The following is a 6,559-nucleotide window of genomic DNA, read 5'->3' as shown; positions in this document are numbered from 1 at the left end:
TGGGGTACACCTGCTGACCTTACGGGCGTGCTCTGTAGACCAGACATTCCTACCTGACCCTCCAGGCTAGGCCCGGTATCCCTACCTGATGCTCTGCGGTAGGCCTGGCCCCCTACCAGACAATCTGGGGTAGTATCGGTAAACCCACAGGTACTCCGCGGTACTTTTGCTATACCACCGGTACTCCTGGATTGTACCGGAACCCTTACTGGTGCGCCGGGTGACACCTTCTGACCCTATGGGTTCGCCGCTTTACGCCCACCCTTCCTACCTGACCCGCCGGGGTAGGCCTGGTATACCTACCCGATGTTTCGAGGTAGAACCGGTTGCCCCACCGGTACTCTGGGGTTGGAACGGGACCCTTTGTGATGCGCCAGAGAACACCAGCTGTCCCTTCGTGCGCGCTGGACTAGACCCGGCCTCCCTACCGGACGCCACAGGTTACACCCGGTATCCCTACCTGATGCTCCGCATTGGGCTTGGCACCCATACCCGATGTTCTGGCGTAGTAGCGGTACCCCCACCGTTACTCTGCGGTAGTATCGGTACACCCACCGGTACTCCGGGGTAGTACGTGAACCCTTACTGGTTCACTGGAGTACACCTGCTGATGTTACTGGCGCGCGGTGTGGACCAGACATTCCTACCTGACCCTCCGTTTTAGGCCCGGTATCCCTACCTGATGCTCCGTTGTTGGCCTGGCACCCCTACCCGACAATCTGGGGTAGTACCGGTACCCCCACCGGTACTCTGCGGTAGTATTGGTACACCCACCGCTACTCCAGGGTAGTACCTGAACACTTACTGGTTCGCTGGGGTACACCTGCTGACCTTACGGGCGTGCTGTGTAGACCAGACATTCCTACCTGACCCTCCAGGCTAGGCCCGGTATCCCTACCTGATGCTCTGCGGTAGGCCTGGCCCCCTACCCGACAATCTGGGGTAGTATCGGTACACCCACCGGTACTCCGCGGTACTTTTGCTATACCCACCGGTACTCCTGGATTGTACCGGAACCCTTACTGGTGCGCCGGGTTACACCTGCTGACCCTACGGGCACACTGCTTTGGACCCACCCTTCCTACCTGACCCGCCGGGGTAGGCCTGGTATACCTACCCGATGTTTCGAGGTAGAACCGGTTCCCCCACCGGTACTCTGGGTTTGGAACGCAACCGTTTGTGATGCGCAAGAGAACACCAGCTGTCCCTTCGTGCGTGCAGGACTAGACCCGGCCTCCCTAACGGACCCCACAGGTTAGACCCGCTATCCCTACCTGATGCTCCGCATTAGGCTTGGCACCCATACCCGATGTTCTGGGGTAGTAGCGGTACCCCCACCGTTACTCTGCGGTAGTATCGGTACACCCACCGGTACTCCGGGGTAGTACGTGAACCCTTACTGGTTCACTGGGGTACACCTGCTGACGTTAATGGCGCGCGGTGTAGACCAGACATTCCTACCTGACCCTCCGTTTTAGGCCCGGTATCCCTACCTGATTCTGCGTTGTTGGCCTGGCACCCCTACCCGATATGCTGGGGTAGTACCGGTACCCCCACCGGTAATCTGCGGTAGTATTGGTACACCCACCGGTACTCCAGGGCAGTACCTGAACCCTTACTGGTTCGCTGGGGTACACCTGCTGACCTTACGGGCGTGCTCTGTAGACCAGACATTCCTACCTGACCCTCCAGGCTAGGCCCGGTATCCCTACCTGATGCTCTGCGGTAGGCCTGGCCCCCTACCAGACAATCTGGGGTAGTATCGGTACACCCACAGATACTCCGCGGTACTTTTGCTATACCACCGGTACTCCTGGATTGTACCGGAACCCTTACTGGTGCGCCGGGTGACACCTGCTGACCCTATGGGTTCGCCGCTTTACGCCCACCCTTCCTACCTGACCCGCCGGGGTAGGCCTGGTATACCTACCCGATGTTTCGAGGTAGAACCGGTTGCCCCACCGGTACATTGGGGTTGGAACGGGACCCTTTGTGATGCGCCAGAGAACACCAGCTGTCCCTTCGTGCGCGCTGGACTAGACCCGGCCTCCCTACCGGACCCCACATGTTACACCCGGTATCTGTACCTGATGCTCCGCATTGGGCTTGGCACCCATACCCGATGTTCTGGGGTAGTAGCGGTACCCCCACCGTTACTCTGCGGTAGTATCGGTACACCCACCGGTACTCCGGGGTAGTACGTGAACCCTTACTGGTTCGCTGGGGTACACCTGCTGACCTTACGGGCGTGCTGTGTAGACCAGACATTCCTACCTGACCCTCCAGGCTAGGCCCGGTACCCCTACCTGATGCTCTGCGGTAGGCCTGGCCCCCTACCAGACAATCTGGGGTAGTATCGGTAAACCCACAGGTACTCCGCGGTACTTTTGCTATACCACCGGTACTCCTGGATTGTACCGGAACCCTTACTGGTGCGCCGGGGTACACCTGCTGACCCTATGGGTTCGCCGCTTTACGCCCACCCTTCCTACCTGACCCGCCGGGGTAGGCCTGGTATACCTACCCGATGTTTCGAGGTAGAACCGGTTGCCCCACCGGTACTCTGGGGTTGGAACGGGACCCTTTGTGATGCGCCAGAGAACACCAGCTGTCCCTTCGTGCGCGCTGGACTAGACCCGGCCTCCCTACCGGACCCCACAGGTTACACCCGGTATCCCTACCTGATGCTCCGCATTGGGCTTGGCACCCATACCCGATGTTCTGGGGTAGTAGCGGTACCCCCACCGTTACTCTGCGGTAGTATCGGTACACCCACCGGTACTCCGGGGTAGTACGTGAACCCTTACTGGTTCACTGGAGTACACCTGCTGATGTTACTGGCGCGCGGTGTGGACCAGACATTCCTACCTGACCCTCCGTTTTAGGCCCGGTATCCCTACCTGATTCTGCGTTGTTGGCCTGGCACCCCTACCCGATATGCTGGGGTAGTACCGGTACCCCCACCGGTAATCTGCGGTAGTATTGGTACACCCACCGGTACTCCAGGGCAGTACCTGAACCCTTACTGGTTCGCTGGGGTACACCTGCTGACCTTACGGGCGTGCTCTGTAGACCAGACATTCCTACCTGACCCTCCAGGCTAGGCCCGGTATCCCTACCTGATGCTCTGCGGTAGGCCTGGCCCCCTACCAGACAATCTGGGGTAGTATCGGTAAACCCACAGGTACTCCGCGGTACTTTTGCTATACCACCGGTACTCCTGGATTGTACCGGAACCCTTACTGGTGCGCCGGGTGACACCTGCTGACCCTATGGGTTCGCCGCTTTACGCCCACCCTTTCTACCTGACCCGCCAGGGTAGGCCTGGTATACCTACCCGATGTTTCGAGGTAGAACCGGTTGCCCCACCGGTACTCTGGGGTTGGAACGGGACCCTTTGTGATGCGCCAGAGAACACCAGCTGTCCCTTCGTGCGCGCTGGACTAGACCCGGCCTCCCTACCGGACCCCACATGTTACACCCGGTATCCCTACCTGATGCTCCGCATTGGGCTTGGCACCCATACCCGATGTTCTGGGGTAGTAGCGGTACCCCCACCGTTACTCTGCGGTAGTATCGGTACACCCACCGGTACTCCGGGGTAGTACGTGAACCCTTACTGGTTCACTGGAGTACACCTGCTGATGTTACTGGCGCGCGGTGTGGACCAGACATTCCTACCTGACCCTCCGTTTTAGGCCCGGTATCCCTACCTGATGCTCCGTTGTTGGCCTGGCACCCCTACCCGACAATCTGGGGTAGTACCGGTACACCCACCGGTACTCCGCGGTAGTATTGGTACACCCACCGGTACTCCAGGGTAGTACCTGAACCCTTACTGGTTCGCTGGGGTACACCTGCTGACCTTACGGGCGTGCTGTGTAGACCAGACATTCCTACCTGACCCTCCAGGCTAGGCCCGGTACCCCTACCTGATGCTCTGCGGTAGGCCTGGCCCCCTACCAGACAATCTGGGGTAGTATCGGTAAACCCACAGGTACTCCGCGGTACTTTTGCTATACCACCGGTACTCCTGGACTGTACCGGAACCCTTACTGGTGCGCCGGGGTACACCTGCTGACCCTACGGGCACACTGCTTTGGACCCACCCTTCCTACCTGACCCGCCGGGGTAGGCCTGGTATACCTACCCGATGTTTCGAGGTAGAACCGGTTCCCCCACCGGTACTCTGGGTTTGGAACACAACCGTTTGTGATGCGCAAGAGAACACCAGCTGTCCCTTCGTGCGTGCAGGACTAGACCCGGCCTCCCTAACGGACCCCACAGGTTAGACCCGCTATCCCTACCTGATGCTCCGCATTAGGCTTGGCACCCATACCCGATGTTCTGGGGTAGTAGCGGTACCCCCACCGTTACTCTGCGGTAGTATCGGTACACCCACCGGTACTCCGGGGTAGTACGTGAACACTTAATGGTTCACTGGGGTACACCTGATGACGTTACGGGCACACGGTATAGACCAGACATTCCTACCTGACCCTCCGTGTTAGTCCCGGTATCCCTACCTGATGCTCCGTTGTTGGCCTGGCACCCCTACCTGACATGCTGGGGTAGGACCGGTACCCCCACCGCTACTCTGCGGTAGTATTGGTACACCCACCGGTACTCCAGGGTATTACCTGAACCCTTACTGGTTCGCTGGGGTACACCTGTTGACCTTACGGGCGTGCTCTGTAGACCAGACATTCCTACCTGACCCTCCAGGCTAGGCCCGGTATCCCTACCTGATGCTCTGCGGTAGGCCTGGCCCCCTACCCGGCAATCTGGGGTAGTACCGGTACACCCAGAGGTACTCCGCGGTAATTTTGCTATACCCACCGGTACTCCTGGATTGTACCGGAACCCTTACTGGTGCGCCGGAGTACACCTGCTGACCCTATGGGCTCGCCGCTTTACGCCCACCCTTCCTACCTGACCCGCCGGGGTAGGCCTGGTATACCTACCCGATGTTTCGAGGTAGAACCGGTTGCCCCACCGGTACTCTGGGGTTGGAACGGAACCCTTTGTGATGCGCCAGAGAACACAAGCTGTCCCTTCGTGCGCGCTGGACTGGACCCGGCCTCCCTACCGGACCCCACAGGTTAGACCCGCTATCCCTACCTGATGCTCCGCATTAGGCTTGGCACCCATACCCGATGTTCTGGGGTAGTAGCGGTACCCCCACCGTTACTCTGCGGTAGTATCGGTACACCCACCGGTACTCCGGGGTAGTACGTGAACCCTTACTGGTTCACTGGGGTACACCTGCTGACGTTACTGGCGCGCGGTGTAGACCAGACATTCCTACCTGACCCTCCGTTTTAGGCCCGGTATCCCTACCTGATGCTCCCATGTTGGCCTGGCACCCCTACCCGATATGCTGGGGTAGTACCGCTACCCCCACCGGTACTCTGTGGTAGTATTGGTACACCCACCGGTAATCCAGGGCTGTACCTGAACACTTACTGGTTCGCTGGGGTACACCTGTTGACCTTACGGGCGTGCTGTGTAGACCAGACATTCCTACCTGACCCTCCAGGCTAGGCCCGGTATCCCTACCTGATGCTCTGCGGTAGGCCTGGCCCCCTACCCGACAATCTGGGGTAGTATGGTACACCCACAGGTACTCCGCGGTACTTTTGCTATACCCACCGGTACTCCTGGATTGTACCGGAACCCTTACTGGTGCGCCGGGTTACACCTGCTGACCCTACGGGGACACTGCTTTGGACCTACCCTTCCTACCTGACCCGCCGGGGTAGGCCTGGTATACCTACCCGATGTTTCGAGGTAGAACCGGTTCCCCCACCGGTACACTGGGTTTGGAATGCAACCCTTTGTGATGCGCCAGAGAACACCAGCTGTCCCATCGTGCGCGCTGGACTAGACCCGGCCTCCCTAACGGACCCCACAGGTTAGACCCGCTATCCCTACCTGATGCTCCGCATTAGGCTTGGCACCCATACCCGATGTTCTGGGGTAGTAGCGGTACCCCCACCGTTACTCTGCGGTAGTATCGGTACACCCACCGGTACTCCGGGGTAGTACGTGAACCCTTACTGGTTCACTGGGGTACACCTGCTGACGTTAATGGCGCGCGGTGTAGACCAGACATTCCTACCTGACCCTCCGTTTTAGGCCCGGTATCCCTACCTGATTCTGCGTTGTTGGCCTGGCACCCCTACCCGATATGCTGGGGTAGTACCGGTACCCCCACCGGTAATCTGCGGTAGTATTGGTACACCCACCGGTACTCCAGGGCAGTACCTGAACCCTTACTGGTTCGCTGGGGTACACCTGCTGACCTTACGGGCGTGCTGTGTAGACCAGACATTCCTACCTGACCCTCCAGGCTAGGCCCGGTATCCCTACCTGATGCTCTGCGGTAGGCCTGGCCCCCTACCAGACAATCTGGGGTAGTATCGGTACACCCACAGATACTCCGCGGTACTTTTGCTATACCACCGGTACTCCTGGATTGTACCGGAACCCTTACTGGTGCGCCGGGTGACACCTGCTGACCCTATGGGTTCGCCGCTTTACGCCCACCCTTCCTACC

The sequence above is a fragment of the Accipiter gentilis genome, unplaced genomic scaffold (genome assembly GCF_929443795.1).
Source record: "Accipiter gentilis unplaced genomic scaffold, bAccGen1.1, whole genome shotgun sequence".
Taxonomy (NCBI): domain Eukaryota; kingdom Metazoa; phylum Chordata; class Aves; order Accipitriformes; family Accipitridae; genus Astur; species Astur gentilis.
The sequence above is the reverse complement of the archived record's forward strand: the minus strand, read 5'-3'. Positions refer to the sequence as shown.